Below are 19,874 nucleotides of genomic sequence, written 5' to 3'. Positions count from 1 at the left end.
TTTATTATTTACGTCAAGAACACACTTTAGCTCGTTTTTATGTCGCCGGCAGACGGGATCCAGGCTGGCCGGCCGGCCGGCATGCTCGGCGTACATCACGTTCGCACAAGAAAATGCAAAACAGCCATGATACCAGCGAGGATGCTTCCTAGATTCTAGAAACAAAAATATGTCTGTGCAAAAGTGGATCTTTCGGCAACGACACCGCCTGCGGCAACGCCGCGCGACGAACTGCGCGCTGGTCCCAGGCTGCCCTAGTCGTCGCTAGGCCTATCTGGTTTCGCATTGAAACCGCAGCTGACGGCGCTTCGGAAGTTGCCTGCGCTATAATAAAAGGCCTACTATTCACATCGCTTTACTGCGAACTCGTCCCATAATAAAAGATATGTTCGATTCCCACGATGCCTTCAGCAACGGAGCTAGCAGACGGTAGGCGAACTGCACCAAGTAGCAGCAGCACCAAATCGGCTGTTGGATGAAATTTGCTTGTATCGCAGTCATCACTTTTACCAGCAACTCGGTATTGGCCAACGATCGTCAGAAATTATGCATTTTTGACATGCATCTATCCAAGGGCTTGCTATGGACGAGAACAAACAATACTAGCGCGTTTTTCAGTCGCCGGTGGCCGGCATGAAGGCTGGCAGGCCGGTCCGGCGTGGCTCGGCCCCGAGCGCCCTGAGCAGCGCGCTGTACGGCATCATGACGCTGCCGCTCTCCGCACTCGTATTGGCTCCCGCTTCCCGTCGTTGCGTTTTCCGCGCGCGGCTTGTCGTAGACATCCAGCAGGTTGGACGCAGGCGACGAGCTGCGATCGGTTGTCACGACGTCGTTCACAACGGCGCGCCGCAGCGAATCGCACACACTTTTCGCACATGTGTCCCCGCCTTAAGGCTGAAATCCCATTTCGGCACTCATCCGCAAAAGTCGTTCCTTCTGCTCGGGGTCTATAGTACGAGAGAAGCCGCAGCGACGGTTGCGAGACACAGGTGAACATAGCAGACAACGGGAAAGCGAGCGAGCGAGCGATCGAGCGAAAGAGCGCGTCAACCGGAAGTAAACAAACCGATCTCGTCGATGACGTATTTGTGGGCGGAGCATGGTCCCGGCCTGTAATCTTTATTTTTATATGGTTCGCTCCGGTGTACGAGTTGAGAGGGAAAAGGCTGGTGGTCATTTTTAATATCCATTATCTCTGGTTCCGCACAAGGTAGATCAAAAATTTTTGCGGTAGGATGATGGATCGTTCAATGTCTATCAATACTTCGACTTCTCTTTGCCTACATGGACCCCGTTTCAGGGACCCTTTAAACCACCATAAATCATATGACCATATATAGCCGTATATGGAGACGTATATGGTCTTACATATAAGGCAGTATATGGCAACATATGAGGCAGTATGTGGTGACATATAAGAAACACGGCCAAATGTGACCAGGGAAGACTTATTATATGTCGCCATATATTGCTATATATGGTCATATGGTTTATGGTTTATGGGGGTTTAACGTCTATGAGGGACGTCGTAGTGAAGGTCTCTGGAAACTTCGACCACCTATGGGGTTCCTTAACGTGCACTGACATCGCACAGTACACGGACCTCTAGAATTTCGCCTCCTTCGAAATTGGACCCTCCGCGGCCGGGATCGAACCCGCGTCTTTCGGGTCAGCAACCGAGCGCCATAACCACTGAGCGACCGCGGCGGCTATACTATGTGTCCATATACAAAGTAAATACGTCCAGATATGAGAATTTATAGCCTTATATAGAGCTCGCCTTCTATTTATGGGGACTCTCTGTATCTTATATGACAGGCCGTTCTGTGTTTTGAGGCATTGCTCCGCTTCCTCATATGCCCCTGCACCCCCTGAAGGCTCCAGGTGCTAACTAAGCGACCTGTTGGTTAAACACCGATTCTCTGGGCATGTGTTTTCTCATTTTCAATAATACGTAAGGCATTAGTGTACATCGATTACCACGTGGTATTCGCCTACGATCACCAAATATTTTAAAATCGAATTTCTTCCTGATGCTTTATCGGTTCCGGTTTCAAGAGCCGAGCGACGTGTGCGACATCAAATGTCTGTGTAGGCGACGCGAGGCATATAAAACTGCTATATAATCGCTGCTTCGTCTTAACCACGAATGAAGACGCAGAGACTATTTCGCAGTCTTTTCCTGCCACACGCGTCCTATTCGTCGGGGTTGGAAATTTCTCTTTAACCCCCCCCCCCCCCCCCCCCCGCCAAAAAAAAAGGAATGATAAGCGTACACTGAATTCAGTTTTCGAAATTTAACCGACAAAGGTCAGTATTCTTAAAATTTCGAGGCATAGTTAGTTGACCTTTGAATGCGAGTTACACTCAGTCAAAAGCTTAAATAAGTAAGCAGGAATCCAAGGGCACGATGAGACGATAATGTTGTTGGTTAAGCAGCGCAGTTGTGCGACTTGAGGTCGTGCTTCGCTAGCTTACTCGCCTCTGACGACCGGGAAGCACCACAACCTTGTCGCATGTTAGCCAAGCACTGTTCACTATCATCACCTGATTAGTGCAGTTAGTCGGTTAAGTAGGTCAGTCAACTCCATGCAGGACGCTGAGACGAAACCGTGCATGGGCGTCATAAAAAGTTATTCTTGCTACCACGACAATTGTGCGGCAGTTACATCGCTGCCATCAACACGCAGACCACGTGATGTCGCGCCCTCGTGTTCAATCCAGCGCGACAACAAAACAATTAAAACATCAACGTAATTGTCGGAAGTAAGCGTCAACTTAAACTATTGCCAGTTAGTGTGGGGCACTACAACATTCACTAACCTTGAACGTATTCATTTAATGCAAAAAAGATATCTCCGAAATACATATAATTTACCGTTCCGACATCCAAGTGCAGCTTTCTTTTGTCATTCCAGAGTTATTAAAGCACATAATATTTACAAATATTGCCTCAGTGTTACTTTTAAAACAGAAATCAGGAAAAATGTAACAAATCTTAAAAATTTTGCAGAACTAAGGAAAAAAGAATCAGTCTATCCAACAAGACGTGGCGAAGAATGGACAGTGCCAACACCTCGACTAAATCTTGGTAGGGAATGCCTTCAGTACACACTTCCATCTCTTCTAAATAGGTATATCCACATTAACCTCGATTTGTTTTCTTTTTCACGTCGTGAACTACACAATTTGTTTTTGAATAACATGGTTTAAGTTTCATTATGTATACATATTGCTGTTTCGTGCATTCTCGGATGCTTCCTTGACGTGCTTGTTTTCTTTTTTAAATTGTATAAACTCTTGTGTTGCCTCCCTGTCAATAATTACTTGTCAAGCTGCCAAAGGGTGCTTTTTTCTACGATTCCTCCATCTGTAGTGTTAGATGGGAAATAAACTTTGAAATTTTGAAACTTGCGTTTATATTTGCCGTCTATCTCATTCAGCTTGAGTTAATCTCTTAGTGACGATAGCGATTTCGTCTACAAGCAGAGCTTCAAGTACCATATGCACGTTAATTACTAGTAAATAAATTGTTCATGATGACAGAAACACCAAGATAGACTTCAATGGAAAACGCAGGATTACTGCATTAAACCACCGAAAAAGGTCACTATTCCAGTCGTCGGAAATGACATTCGCCGAACTAAAAACAAACTAATTCCGAAGTGAAAACGAAAAAAAAATGCGCCGGAGTTCCAAAATTAAAGCTTTAAAAGTCCAACTCGTACCTATACGTAACTTTGACTTAGGAGAGTGTTGAAACTGAACCGGAAACAGCACGAGAGAAAAGTTTCCTTATAACTTATTTACTAGTAGTAAACGAATACCACGTGGTGATTTATGTGCAGTTTGGTTTAGGGGTTTTCGACTCATTCTATGAGGGAAGCCGAAAAGGAGGACGGAAGATCTGGATATTTTCGATCATCTGGGATTCTCCAAAGCGTCCCAAAGCGACTCAGGCTATAAGGAACGCCGTAGTGAAGGGCTCCGGAAATTTCGACCACCTGGGGTTCTTTAACGTGCACTGACATTGCACAGTACACGAGCCTCTAGCACTTCGCCTTCATCCAAATGCGAACACCGCGGCCGGGATCGATCCCGCGTCCTTCGGGTCAGTAGTTGAGCACCAAGACCACTGAGCCACCGCGGCGGCACTATTTTGTTGTTGTTCTCTACCTGCAGAAAAGTGTTTGTTACTGAACGTGGTTACGCCTCATGCCTCTGGTCAATTATTTTGATGTGTCATGGACGTCTTGCAGCGCTTATGTACTAATTTATGTAATTTAGCGCTTACGTGATAATTTCCATTGTGTTTCTATTATTCTTTAAACAGTCTAGGATACAGTGTTCAAAAATGATTTTGAAGTGATAAAATAATGCTCATAAAAATGTCATATAGTGTCGTTAACACACACGTTTCCAAACATTGATAAGTTGATGGCAGGAATTATAAAGATTTTCTTCGTACTTTAGCCTTTTGGATAACGGTGGCAAATTGTCGGAAGACCGTTGATAGGTCGTTACGACAAAGTATAAAGACACTGAAGAGACTTTCTAATAAGTTTTAATAGGTTCTATTAACATTTGCTTAAAGACTTTCAATCTGAATCCGAAGAAAGCAGTCCGAATCTTTTTTGCCCACGCGATGGAGACGCTTGTCACTATGCCTCCTCCAAACTCACGGAGTGTCAGGGGTCTGCCCGATTAATTATAATATCGGCGCCAATCAGCGATCTCGCTGCCCATAATATCTGGACTCAGTTCAGATTATCTCTTCTGCTAACCTTGTGCAGCGCCGCCACTAGCTGGCTTATTAGTTGATAGTTTGAGTATGTATACGAGCCTGTACATGAGTCTGTATCTAAATGTGTAACATTGTGCATCAAAAAGGCAGAGGGGAGGAATCTGCTGAGACGTATAACTTTTGCTGTGTATTTTACTGAGCAAGTTTTCGAGTGCTCTCGACGGATGGATGTACGGACGGCCAGACGGAAATTGAGGCCACGTCGAGGCGAAGATGTATATGTTAAATTCATTCCTGCATTAAAATGCGGGAACAAGTGGCAGATGCTTAGCTCGCATTATCGCGCTTTTGCGAGCAACACGTGCGTGATTTCGATTGCCTGCAGTTCGCGGCAATAGAAAGTTTTTTATGCAACTTCTCTCCAGCGTAAATGACGGCACATGATAGGTGGGAAAACCGTGCTTAATCGTTATTGTATTAAGGAGTATGATTAAGAATGCTAGTGATTTTCAGTTATTAAAAAGTACTTGATCAAAGCCCGAAATCAACTTCGCAGCAATTTCATTTTCCTCTCTACACAGTATATGATATAATATTCTCCTTATCTGTTCAGCAGTAGAAGCCTAATGAGCGGTCGCCACGAACTATAGCTGAGCTTTATCCCTGCTTAGAAAATCCATCAAAGACGGGCAAATATTTGAAGGGAGTTGTGATAGACACACCCTTATTGCTTGCAATTGATTGATTGACTGACTGACTGATTGATTGATTGATTGATTGATTGATTGATTGATTGATTGATTGATTGATTGATTGACTGATTGATTGATTGATTGATTGATTGATTGATTGATTGATTGATTGATTGATTGATTGATTGATTGATTGATTGATTGATTGAAAACAATTTATAGAATGGCAATTATCGGAGCCTTAGGTGGTCTGCCTATTCCGGCAGCCTCCGTCGCAACGTGGGCCCTGCGAACCAGTCCTTATTGCTGGTCGGGGTCCTCGCTGTGCAGAATGGCTTCCCACTGCTTCAAAATGGGACTGTCATTGTACTTTTGGGCTATAAGGCCCTGCGACCACATCCCTGCTTTTCCAGTTTCAATGCGTTTCGGCCATGTCCAGGGCTTCGACAGCGTGATCTCTGTATACCAAATGCTTTCTTTTTTCGCCTTATCCTCATCGTTAATTGCATCAGCAGCAGCGGCGCAACCATATAGCGTCCACCACAAGACAAAGGCCTCTACCACTTTCCTAAAATTATCCCTGTCCTGTGCCAGTGGCGGCCACCTTGTCTCTGCAAACTTCCTAATCTCATCTCACTATACCTGTCTTTCAGACTGTCCACCACTTGCAACTTGCGAGTAGGTTCCCACAGCTCGGGCATAATAGCAGCTGCTGACAGCCCCCTCAGAAAATCACAGAATTAGACCAGGCCTGCCTGAGGAAGGTGTCGCAAAGCCTTAAGTCGTGCCGTTTCTGCACAACATCTCTGCTAGATTTTTCCAGGAAGTTCGAGGTGTCTAGAAGGGGTGTTGAAGGAGTTTTGAACCTTAGAGAGAAACTTTCATCAAAACATAAAATTAAGACGCTGACATCAAAATAAAATTTTGGGACGTCCTCTGGCCCTTGTGTGCATCACTGCATAATATATCACCGACCAGTACTACTGCACTGCCGTCGCCGGTATACTGTTCTGCCTTGTTGGGACTGGTGACCCCACCGCTGCCATCCACTGTTGGGACTGGGCCTCCGAGCCTGGTCACCGTGGTTGGGACTGGAGCATCTCGGACTGCTACCTCTGTTGCGCAGAGCTGAGCCAAAAAACGCTGTGTGTGTGTGTGTGTGTGTGTGTGTGTGTGTGTGTGTGTGTGTGTGTGTGTGTGTGTGTGTGTGTGTGTGTGTGTGTGTGTGTGTGTGTGTGTGTGTGTGTGTGTGTGTGTGTGTGTGTGTGCGTGCGTGCGTGCGTGCGTGCGTGCGCGCGCGTGTGCGTGTGTGCGTGTGTGTGTTACACATACACACATATGGGGCAGGCGGCAGGCGGACAGTAAACAATGGCCATACAGCATTAGTGCACCAATTTCGGATTTGACCCAACTACGAAAATCGGCCGCCATTACTTTTTAACAATCTGACGTTTCGGACCCGCCTCAGCCTCTTCAGGAGACAGGAGGTGGTTTGGCCGGCAAGGAAAGAAGGAGTGCGGTGTTGTGAAGGGCGCGACGGGGAAGGAGGGGGGTGTCGTCGACTTCAAGTCTACAGCTATGTGCCACGATGCCGGGCAGTGCAGGGATAGCTGCTGGCGTCTTTCCTTCTTTTGTGGGGAGCAAAACAACTTCAGAAAGCTGCGCCTAAGATTATGTCCGCAAAAAGTGGCGAGAACAGTGGCAGAAAAGCAAGAAACCGGAAAAATTAAACCATGACAGTATTAACTGAAACGCTCTGTACCCTCCCAGAGGACAGCTACAATTCTTGACACGATGGTATATTTAGAGGCTTTTCTGAGAATATTTTTCTTGTGTATGTTAAGGCGCTCCTGACGTCATTCAAGTACTCCACGGAAGTTTTTTTTTTTTTTTAATACTGAAAGAAAGCGGTGAATCTTCAAATTGACCTTTACAGAGATGTCTTCTGCAGACCTTCTCCTCTTTGAAAAATAGGAGGAGGTTCCCAGCACACGTCGAGTGGAACGCTTAAAGACACTGGAGCAGAACGGATGTGTTGTTTGGCCGCCACCGCTCATCGGATCTGGAGCCATCTAGAACTAAGGTGGGGCCGCGTGCGTCAACACCATCGTGTATTTCTTCCTTCCGATGGTGAAAAAAGGATGTTGCGATGAGAAATTGACGCCCAAGATGATACTGAAGAATTCTTCGTTTGGCATGTCCATAAGCATTAGTGGTGTGCCAATACTTAAGTTTTGGAATGCTATAGTCGATTACGAAGAGCAAAAAACGAGATCAGGCTACTGACTCGAATATCGACCATGTATTCAGTGTAAAAGAACATGAGAAATATAAAAACAGGCAGACTTTATTCTTAACTTTTTTGTCAAAATTTAGTGTGCTTATTTCAACAGAAATTAAACAATTCTAGATTTGACTCAGCATCATGTGAAACATTTCAAGTGCTTAGAAATGCTTTACCAGAAAGCATAAAAGTAGGCAACCTATGATGGCAACAGTTCATCAAATGTCATTAGAGGAATTTTAATTGAGTAATAATTCCTCAATAATCGGAAATAAGGCGTCCTTATGCTGCAAAAACATATTACGTAAGTGGTTCACTGACAATCAATGCCCCGTTCTTGGAAATTGCAGACTCACATAATTTTTTTCCACAAGTAGAGGGAGGAGAAATGTTCCACAGTCATGAATTCGCGGACATTGAAAGCTTATGTGGTGTAATTCACTTAAGAAACATAAGCCGTTTTTCGTATTCTTAGCATTTTTGGGATGTGCAAATGATATGCTGACACTTAGCTCTATCTCATCCACTCAATTCATTTTCTGGCTTCAATAGATTAACAAGGCAAGACAGCTGGCGTGCCTGCTTTTGATCCTGCCTGATATGCAAGAGCCAATTAATTTATACGAAATTTCACTGCGCCTTCGTATGAATATAAATGATCAACTAAACCAAAGGCAAAAGCTCTTCTAGCGCATTTGAAGATAGTCTTCCGTAATTATCGGAGGAGCCGTCAAGTAAGCCACTATGAAGGCTCGAGCTATGTGGTGGTTTATCCTCGCGACTTTTTTTGTCGCCTCAGAGTAAGTAGAATGCTTCACCACGCCCAAATTGCAATGACCGAGTGAAAACAAGCACACCTCTCTATTGCGATACCAAGACAAACTAACCTTTAACGCTTTTACTTTTAGGTGTGGACTTCCCCCCAGACCTGCAAGTCCGGAGAGGTACACTTGCAAAGCAAATGTAATGTGATATTTTCTTCCTTGCGAAAGGGTTCATAAAATAATTTACGAAATTTTGTATTTCGCCTTAAAATTTGAAGTTTTCATAAATTCCATCGGCAACTTACTTTGGTTTTCTGCCTCGAGGTTGGCTGAAGGATTAGAACTATTAGTATATGAGTAACTGAGAATATGAGGGGCCAATAGGGATCTGCAGTCGTTCAGCTACCATTAAAATCAGTAGTGCAATCATTTTATTGCCACACGACAGCGTTAAGTGTCTGTCTAACTAGAACACTTTTAATGGTCATGAAAGTTCTCCGTAACACTATGGGAGAGCTTTCTATGCCGCCAGGGGCGACACCATCGCGGCGCTAGGCGTCGTCTGTAGAGGTACTTAGCAGATTGCCAGGGCTGGCGGCGGCGTAGTCAGACAGCGATGTTTTGACAGAATGCATGTAGTTTTTGCCGTAAATTCTGCGTGACGCAGTTATTAAGGCGAAAGTCTTTAATGCCTCATACTGTCGTTAGCAGACGCGTCGGCAGCCGTGTCGACAGACGCGTAGGCAGGAGTGTCGACAGACGCGTCGGCAGAAGTGTGGACAGACGCGTCGGCAGCCGTGTGGACAGATGCGTCGGTAGATTCGTCCGCCTTTCGGCCTCACTGCTTAAAAGGCTCAAGGTTCCAGCATGAATAAAGGCGCATCTAGTGAATGCATGGGCTTCATAAATAAAATAAAAGGTGTAAAGTCAAGAAAAAGAAAATAAAAAATGGAAATAAGAAAATAAACAAAAATAAAAACAAAAAATAAGATGTGGAAATAAAAATAAGAAACAATGAAATTAAGAGAAGGAGCAAAAATAAATAAAAACAAAATATGAAAGATAAAAAAGCAAATAAAAACAAACAGCGGCCAGGAAACGCTTTCTTCGCCTTGCAGCACTTTAGAGAGCCAAAGTGCCCCCTGAATTTTTCTTGAGTGCCGTGAAGGATGCTTAAAACTTACGGTGTACCTGTCTGTCGTGCCGGCCTTGCAGGAACGCATGCAGATACAGGTGTTTTCTTTGAGTAATGACTCCGAACGGCGCGAAATGTTGAACCGGGTCATTCCGCGGCAGGAGACTGGGTATTTGACGTTGGACTCCTAACAAATCCGTGCCTGTGTAAACACTTCTACGTAAGAAACATTGTTCGTTTCAAATGAATAGGCTTTGTCCAAGATCCCGTTGTCAGCATGCAGGGCGAGATACCGAAGCGGAGGCCGGGCGCGGCACCGAAGGTATATGACGGCCTGTCGGCGTAACTGTCAAGCTTAAAATCAAGACCGTGGCCGATAACACAACGAAAAAGTGCAAAACGTTGCCAAGAATTCTTAGCTGACGACGAGGCCGTAGGTACTGCGGCGGCCTCGTGCAGCAGCCTCTCGGGCGTTAGCTGTTGTTGCAAATGGGGCAGCTGGGCATGGAAGGGAGGCGTTGACAAGTGGGAACTTTGTGACATGGTGCACCGCTGTCCTTCATAGAAAAGACTAGCTGTTACGTCACACGTGACCTCCACGAGCAAGAATATAAGCATATGAAACTGTCGAAAAGCAATCAGATTATGACAACAAAGAGCTGTTGGTACAGATGCGGCAGGCAGTATTTTATTCTCTCTTTAAAATAAATGCTGTGCCGATGTGAAAAGATGAAAGCAATTGCGGAAGTGAGTAGGATGTGCGCCACGAGGGAGCCATCTTTAAAGAAAGTGGGCGCGGCGCAACGCGAGTATCGTCATATGATGCATGTTCTATAGGAGCAAGACAAAAAGGCTGGCTCTATTCTTTTTTTTATTAACCTGCTTATGTCCGACTGAAAAAAAAAAAAAAAAAAACCTTACAGGTATTGGGATATGGTCGGCCTACGACTGCGGTTTGCAGCATGCGTGTATGCTGAGAACACCCATTAAGAGCCGAAAATAAATTCCTACAAACAAGCTGTTAATTACAGTCTCCCTAAAAGGTGCACTAAAGAGGAATCTGAACTCGTCCTTTTACCGCGGAAACTCGATCTACATGTTCCGAGCATTCTTAAAAGTTCGAATTTTTGTCCTGTGCGGCCAATTTCCCTGATTTAAATCGGATTTAACGTCCCGGCTCCCGACTTTTTTTAACTGACCGCTGACGGTAGGAGTAGTCAACCAACCTTTCAGCTAGTCCCGTGGAGTCTTCCTGCTCTGCCATCGGCGGAGTGATACGTAGATCAAATGTTTTAGGGGAATCCCCCAAGGTGGAGTAGATTTGTAATAAGGGAGTAATTACTCATTGACATCCACCCAAGTGCAGCCATACGGCTACAACGGAAAGCTATACAGCTTTCGCAGAAACTTCGCAGTCAAAAACAAATTCGTCCTGGTCCGGGGTTCGAACCCGAGACCACCGCTTCACCGGAGCAGTCGCTCTACCAATTGAGCTAACCGGGATGGCAAGCTTATGGTAGGGCGAGAGCGAATTGATCAATAACTCGAAGTGGGAACAGTGTTGGTCAAATGTTTTAGGGGAATTTCCCAAGGTGGAGTAGATTTGTAATAAGGGAGTAATTACTCATTGACGTAATAAGCTTGCCGTCCCGGTTAGCCAAAGTGGTAGAGCGACTGCTCCGGTCAAGCGGTGGTCCCGGGTTCGAACCCCGGACCAGGACGAATTTTTCTTTAACTGCGAAGTTTCTGAGAAAGCTGTATAGCTTTCCTTTGTAGCCGTATGGCTGCGCTTGGGTGGACGTCAATGAGTAATTACTCCCTTATTGCAAATCTACTCCACCTTGGGTGATTCCCCTAAAACATTCGACTAACACTGTTCCCACTTCGAGTTATTGATCAATTCGCTCTCGCCCTACCATAATCTTGCCGTCCCGGTTAGCTCAGTTGGTACAGCGACTGCTCCGGTGAAGCGGTGGTGCCGGGTTCGAACCCCGGACCAGGACGAATTTTTCTTTAACTGCGAAGTTTCTGAGAAATCTGTACAGCTTTCCTTTGTAGCCGTATGGCTGCGCTTGGGTGGATGTCAATGAGTAATTACTCTCTTATTAGTGATGCGTAGAGATCGGCGAAAGCAATGAGCTCTCTGACAGGATCTATTTATCCGCGGAAAACTAAAAAACAAAATGAAAGCGAAAGCGAAGTCGCAACGTGACTGCCTGAAAGGCGCTCCACGCGTTAAGGCCGGTTCACATGCAAGCGACTGAGCGATTGAGTGGCGCGTCACAGCGAAAATTTCCAACTTGTTGAAACCTCGCCGCTTGTCGCAGCGACGACTCAAAACAGGTTGTTCCGCCGCGGCGACAGGATTCGCTAGCATTTTCGCTGGCATGTGAAACAGGCTTTAGTTGACTCCTCCCACCTTCAGCGTTGAGATGAAAATAAGGCGGGAGCCGGGGCGTTTAATTCGATTTGAATTAGGGAAATCGGCCGCACAGGAAAATCCACCGGAAGTCGTCACAGCATAGTATCCTCGGCTGACGCCTCTCAACACTTTAGTTGCCAAAGTGTCCGCGCAATTTTTATAAGCTCGGTGGCAGAAAGCAGCTTATGCCATCTCTGCCCGGAAAAAGTTCTGTCGAAACCATCCCCTTCCACGCAAAGCTCAAAGCAGCTAAGGCTCAGAATTCCTCAGCATACCTGCTCGGCAGGATCGACTTCCCATTCCAGCACAGTAAAGCGCCTAACTAAGGCGAGTCTGAGACTGGAGATTGAGGCTGCATCCATGCATATTGTCTCATATCCTACCATGTGACCGTTCGATGCCTGTCTCTAAATTTCGCCTCTATATCGGCGTCCCGTCCAGCCACCTGAATGAGGTACAAGTCCACTTACCGAACCCTGCGCTCTTTTACCATCACAGCGACGGTGTAAGCAACGCCCGAACAACCCTTACAAAAAAAGCTTTAGACAGTCTATAGAGTGTCTATAGACTTCTGTCTATAAAGTATACAGACTGTCTATAGACAAAAGTCTATAGGAAATACAAATGCCATAGACAGTCTATAGACAGTCTATAGATTTATGGCCATACAATTTTAGTAGACTTTTGTCTATAGACTATCTATAGACTATGAATAGACCAAAAGCAATATCTGTAGGAAGTCAATGGAGCCAATAAGAAGTCTATAGACTGTCTATAGACCATTTTTATAAGGGAACCCCCACGACGTTTTCTGTGTTGTTCTCACCACACCGTAACCCATCACGACCTTCTTTCTTCTCTGCCTCCCATTCCTCAGTGCTGAGTAGCAGGCCAGATATCAAGCTTTCTGGGTTACGTCTTTGCGTTGGTTTCATTAAATTTATCTATCTATCTGGTAGCAGTTGCAATATTTTTCAAACAACAAATGAACTGAGAAAAAAGGCGCTCACGCACCGATCAAGCACTAGCACTATATTTAGCGGAAAAACGTTATCCAAAAGCAACCTCTATTGTAAAGAGAGAGAGAAACAACTTTATTGCCATAGATTGGCGGGATTTAGGACAGGTGGGCTTGGTGTGGCCCCCAGGTGGGGGCGACTTCCTGGGCCCACGAAATGAGTGCCAGTTGGATGCTCTTGTCTGGCCTTCTGAGGAGTTGGTTCCATCCGTCTTCGGAGGGAGCTGGCAGTAAGGTTCGAGGGGGCGGATTTCCCGCGCAACCCCAGAGGATGTGAGCCTGGGTGGCGATTTCTCCCTGGTAACAATTTTGGCAGACGGGGTCGTATTCCCCGTCTGTGATGAGTGAAAGTCTAGAATGGCTAAGGATGGAGTGTGTCTGCAACCTGCGGCGCAAGGTGGCTTGCGCTCGATTCAAGTCGGGGTGTGGAGGCGGGAACTGGCGTCTCATCTCTCTGTAGAGGTTGGTAATTTCGGCAAAGGTCTGGGGAGCCTCGGCAAGAGCGTCTGGGTCCGTGGGGCCGGCCGCCCGGTTGGTTAGTCCTCGGGCTAGTCGGTCGACCCCTTCGTTTCCAGAGTTTCCCGCGTGGGCGGGTACCCAGACCAGATTGATATTATGGTCGGGAGTGCAGCCGCGAAGGATGCGTGCAGCGGGGTGGCAGATAAAACCTGTCGAGTAATTTTGTATCGCTCTTTTGGAGTCGCTGAGGGCTGTGCGCGTACGTGGGTCAGCGATGGCCAGCGCGATGGCGGTTTCTTCTGCCGCTGTCGGAGAGTGAGCTACTACTGTGGCGGCGGTGACGATAGTAGATTGTGGCGTGGTTGCACAAGCCACGTATGTGTTTGCACTTTGCCGTGCAGCATCTACGTATATTGCGTGTTCGTCGGCAAGGTATGTGGCGTCTAGTGCTTGGGCTTTCAGCTGACGGCGCGTATCATGGCGGCCAGGTAGCATGTTTTTGGGGATTGGTTTTATAACTAGGCGGCTATAGACCCCTATCGGAATGGGCGTCGTGGGGTGGACGTCGCCTATGGGGTTGATGTTGAGACGGTCAAGTATGAGCCGCCCGTGTTTAGTGCGTGAGAGGCGGTGGATTTGGGCGGTCTTGTGTGCCTCTATGAGTTCTGTGAGCGTGTTGTAGATGCCGAGTTGGAGGAGGTGCTGTGTGCTGGCGTACTGAGGTAGCCCCAGTGCCGCTTTGTACGCTGAACGTATAATGCTGTTCACAGCTTCCTCGTCCTTCCGGCGGAGGTGATAGTAGGGGTAGGAGTAGACTATCCTGCTAATGAGGAAAGCTTGCGTGAGCCGACAGAGGTCATCCTCCTTCATACCTCTCCGGCGGGTGCTGATGCGGCGGATAAGGCCGTTGATCTGATTGGCTGTGGTGCGGAGGCGCTGAATGGCCTCCGAATTTTGCGTGTTGTTCTGTATTAACATACCCAGAACGCGGATGGTGCGGACCGGAGGTATGGGATGGGTGTCGACTTGAAGCACAATAGGTTCTTGCGGGTCGGGTACGGGCAGGCGAGCTCGTCTGTCCCTGATGACTAGTAATTCGGACTTCGTGGAGGAGCATGTGAGCCCGTTCGCCTGTACAAAGGAGTGTACTTTATTGATTGCTGTTTGGAGGGAGTTTTGGATTTCCCCGTCAGAGCCAGAGTTAATCCACAGGGTAATGTCATCGGCATATATTGAGTGTTTAATGTGAGGTATCTCTATTGTAAAGCAAGCTGGCAATGCGGAACTCAGAGGACTGGAAACAGCAGGATGCGAAAGAAAAGGACACACGGCATGGAAAAGCGAGAAATGTGAAATAAACCAAAACTGACGAATATTTCCTCTATGGGGCGTAAAGAGGGAACCCCGCAATAGCAGCTAGGTAGGGCTGCATGTGCGATGAAAATAGAATCAGTAAAGGAAGCAACATCCGACGTCGTACCACTTCCAAACCTCTCCTCCTCTTCTGCTACTACCAAGGGGTTGTCCCTGGTACTTTTTAATTAAATTACGAAGACAATTTGAATACATACCCCATTCCCGGGTTGAGCAGCATGAGAAACTTCGACGTGGCAAGTTTCTTTGAAATTCGAAATTGAAATTTATACACAAAAGCCAGCAGGAAGACGTGGAAATTAAGATGTTTTTTTTTGTGTGTGTCTTCGAGAGCTCCGAAGCAGTCAGAACAAGCACTGCGTGCTGTCTTCTCCACGCGATAAATGTGATTTTATTTTATCCCTTCAATCACTGGCCGCCCGTGAGTTGAAGACAACGGTGCGGTCCCGGATGTATATGCCTCCGGCACAAAGCCGGGAATGCTGTGCTGTATTGCGTCATCGCCCGTCGCCCTTGGCCTCATATGTTCGAATAAACATATCAAATAATCTGTTGGGCGCCGTACAATGCGTCTTAGTCTATTTTAGACCAATGGCTGCATTGGGGTTCTCGCATGGTAAACGGCGTTCGTGCTGTAGTGTTCTATTCATTGATACGTTTTCTCACGGCAGTGTCTATTTCACGAAATGGGCGGCGCCCTCATGTGTGGCGAGCGAAGGGAAGCGCTGAGGCTGTCACTCCCGCATCATTGGCCCAGAGGAGGACAAATGTTTTAGAGGTATTTAAAGGCCTAACTTTTGGAGCTGCTTTTTTACATGTAAACAAGAGCTTGACTGCTAAAACTGATAAATGCGACAAGCATTTTAGCGAAAAAAGGCGGATAGAACGTTTTTTTCGCGATTTATTGCCGCATCGCTGCACCTGGCGGCCGCCTGTGGAAGCTGCAACTAGACGTAATTACACCCGCACGCCCACTGTTCCCGCACATAGAGTTTCTTACTGCTATGTCCCTCATGAGCACGATTGCCATCGCTACTCGCGGGTTTTGCCAGTTTTGCGTCGGCATCTTCGGAGGTTGGGAGCCTTATCGTTTGGTCTACCCAAACTGCAGTGCGACATCGCGCTTCGAGTGACGAGACCGGTTGCCTGTCGGACGAGGGTGTCATGACGTCACGCTCGTCACCTCGCGCCGGCCGGGAGGGCTTGGCGCGCGCTCATAAAGAGTCGAAAATAAAACCATCCGCTGGAAAATACGCGAAGTGACGACTAGATTTCGGTGAAATCACATTTTGAGAATCTATGTTCAGCGTTTTTGTTCAATTTTAATATTTTGCTTCATTATCCCGTTAATAACGCAAAAGTGTAGGACTGGCACGCCAGATTTTTGCGGCATCACTTCTGCATTCGCACTGCCATGTCCAACATTCACGGACAACAATTTCGAATACTAAAAAATTGTAGGATACTCGTATGTAAATATTGAAGGTGATTGCCTATTCTCCTGATGTGTAACAAAACCTTTATTTTAACGTGTTAGCATCGATGGCATCGAGCAGTTCAGACTGTCATAGAAAACCAATGGGGAACGCTTTTGACGACAGAAAAGACGTTAAAATAGCGACCAGGGAGTGGCTTGAGCGAAGTCAGCGCACTGGCGGTTGCCTAGCTCGGAGAAGTTTCGCCAGCGTCGCCAATGCGGCTATTTAGACAGACCAAAGCTGGCCATCCTTTGAAGAATGCGATGCCCACAGCGAGGTGGAGCACGGCGACGAGCCTAGGCTCATGCAACCTGAGCGCTGAGCACCAAAGATCAAAAGATCTGAGTTTATGGCAGTGTTGTTCCGCGCAAAATATAAATCTATAAAGGCGCACTTCTGTAATCCACTTTTATTGCAGTTCAGCTCAATGGTACAAAACCGTGTGGCGTTTACGTCAACGGCTGTCGAGGTTGCCCGAACGAGTTCGTTGGACGTCTACTCGGCTTCGGAGATTTCTTTGGAACGCATACCAGTTTACGCCGACCGCCGCTGGGTGCGCCACCACGTTCGATGGAGAGAATCCGGTAGCGACACTCGCATTTTTTTCCGCATGGCTTGCCGTACATCTTCCCCGTGCACTAGGTTGAAAGAAAATATGGCGGTTATTAAGCATAGAAAGATTGCTGCGAAAGCAGTACGTTCGCTCTCTCTCTTCCGTAGTAATATCTGCACAAAAACACATTCCATAAATAGATTCGTAAAAAAATGGCGGAAACACTTAAGCTCCACCTTAAGGGTATCACGCGCCAGCGTTAATGGATTAATGTCCATATATGTGTAATTGATCCCTCTCCACTTTGCATTCATGGATCGCTGGGAGTCCTCGTGCCACTCTTGGCGCAGTGGTGCAGCGGTTAAGCGATGCGCCGCTGCCCTACGATGGCAGGTGCTGCAACCGGGGGATATGAGACCCATGTCCCCGAGCAACTTCTCGCGACCAATCAGCCGTCTGCCACGGTGGTCAGTTTTACCTGAAAAACTCATTTCGCTGCCGCTTTTTTTCCTTTTTTACCCCCTTTGTTCCCCTCCCTACTGGGCATCGCCTGGTTATAGTCTCCCTGCCTTTCCGTCCCTCTCTCTCTCTCTCTCTCTTCCTCACAATTCGGTGGGCAGCTTGTGATGACGACACAAGGTCACGTGACCCAGGTATCCTACCTAGGTTTCTTCTTCGGGGATTTTTCGGTCTTGGTCAATGACGACGACGCAGGATTTCCTGCAGAAGGGAAGCCTTAAAGGGAAACTGCACCACTTTTTTGAGAATTTCGCGATATTCAAGGATTCAAATCTATGTAGGCTGTAGGTAAAATATGCCAAGTTTTTTTGCACTAGCATTTAAAATAGTGACGTAATCGATGATTGAATTTTGTGCTTGTCCTCAGTACACAAGAGTCGTGCAGGAAAACTCAGCGTGACATCACGGAAGGTATGATTTCAATTTACCGCTGTCCCCAGCCACACCCTGCCCAGATGCGTTAGATGCTTCCAAACAACTCTCAGAAGGGTTCACCTTCGGTGGCATTGGTTTTATTGCTTCAAAGTAGGCGTTTGTGCGTTGGAAATGTACCGATACCTTCGATGACGTCATCATGCGCCCCCCACTTGGCGCTGTGCGCTGCGGAGAAGCTTGAAGGGCGTCCGGTTTTTAATCGGCGATTACTTCACTATTTCAAGTGCTAGCCCAAAAAGAGTTCGCATGCTTCACCTGCACGTTTCACACATTCGACCCTCTTAAGCTCGTTGATTGCTAAAACCTATGCAGTTGCCCTTTAACGCCATCGCGTTAAAACACTACGGTAGCCTTTGTTTCCCCTCAACTGGAAAAAAAAAAAAAACTGGCACCGCGGTTGCGACTAGCGTAACGCGAAATTCAGCTGCAGCTGATTTTCATGTTACATCAGAACACACCACGCATGTGCAGCAGCAGGATTTTTTGTCGCTTTGCCTGCGCACTCGCCGTAGTGTCTCAGTGGCGTCGGCATTTGGCTGATGAGCACTTAGATTCGCTGATGAGCGGTTAGGTACATAGGTAAAACGCAAAAAACCTTCGTGTCCAGTGCTGCATGTCAGTGAACGTTAAAGAACCCCAGGTGGTCGAAAGTAACCATGTTTGTAAACAGCGGTGGCGCTGCAGTCGGCAGCGATGCGTGGTGTAGAGAAAAACGGGCACCATGCCTACACCGCGCCAGGCGATGCTGCCTTCGAAACCAACTCGCGTAAGCAAATATTTCAAAGCTCACGCCTCGCTTTTGGCTAAAAACATCTCTGTTGATGACTGGAGAGTAGTTCAGCACTTTTTTCAGCACGTTCGCCGCACAGATTAACCTGACGAAGCGCATCATCGGCTTCCAAGCTTCTCCGCTCCATGTTGGCAGCAAAAGCGCGGCTATGTCGACAGTACGTTCACTTAATAAATGAAACCGAGAAAAGACGAGGTATACAAGGAAACTAATTGTCTGCAGTCTAAGCTTCTGGGCCGATACAGCATACCCGATTGCTAAATACAAGAAGTAGTACGGCATGTGGCGTGCGCAAGGATCTTCTACATTTGGTCTGCCACTGCCAAATCTTTAATGTATTGTTACGGGGATGTTACGGTATTACGGTTAAGGTAAGTCTGTATTGACGGCTGCGCTGAGATGGCCAGCACTCAGCTCAGACTCCAAGTTGGTTGGTTGGTTGGTTGGCCTCAAATAAAATGGCACGTACCCACTACGGGGGAGTGGCCAAGACACAGGCGGTGAACTGCTGGAAATATTAGCAGTTTTAAAGGAAAAGGAGTAGTAATAGGGTTGTCATGACCGGGATGTAAACCAGCCAAAGAGATATTAAGGCGCAGATTTAATCGACCGGGATGATCACGGTGGCGGCAACAGTAGCGGCAATTTCGACGGGTCGTTTGATCCCCAAGATGACCCCACGCTCGGCTCGGTGCCAACGGCCTTCGAGAAGCAACCGACGACAGGGGAAGAAAGGGTGCCCCTCGTCTGAAAAAAACCCGGAACGAATCAGAGGAAGCCAGCGCAGCTGCGGCTGCGACGTCATCATGCCACACCTGTGTTCGATGGACGCAAGCTGCCAACAGTATGGTTGCCTCGCAGTGCGACACAGATGCGGACTTACGTTTCCTCCTCGCCAGTTCCCACGGGTGGGCTCTACCGCAGGTGTCTTCGTTGGCTGTGTTGTGTAGTGCCGATCTTTTGTGTCACGATGAATTGCCGCCTGATGAAAGGGCGGAGCCTTGGGCTATTTAACCTCCGCCAAAAGTGAGCACGAACGCTCTGGGCCCTGGGTAAAAGGCTCATCCAGTCGCTCGACGTCATGAACTTAATTTTTGATTCCTTGCTCTTCTTTTTGTAAATTATGTAAATAAGTGTCTTAGTTTCTTGCCATTCAACAGACTTGTTTTTGATATCCCCAATCTTCGAAGCTCAGACCGTTTCCTCA

This window comes from Amblyomma mixtum, chromosome 2, assembly GCF_055824585.1.
Source record: "Amblyomma mixtum isolate Tamu chromosome 2, ASM5582458v1, whole genome shotgun sequence".
Lineage (NCBI taxonomy): Eukaryota > Metazoa > Arthropoda > Arachnida > Ixodida > Ixodidae > Amblyomma > Amblyomma mixtum.
Note: the sequence above shows the minus strand (reverse complement) of the source record.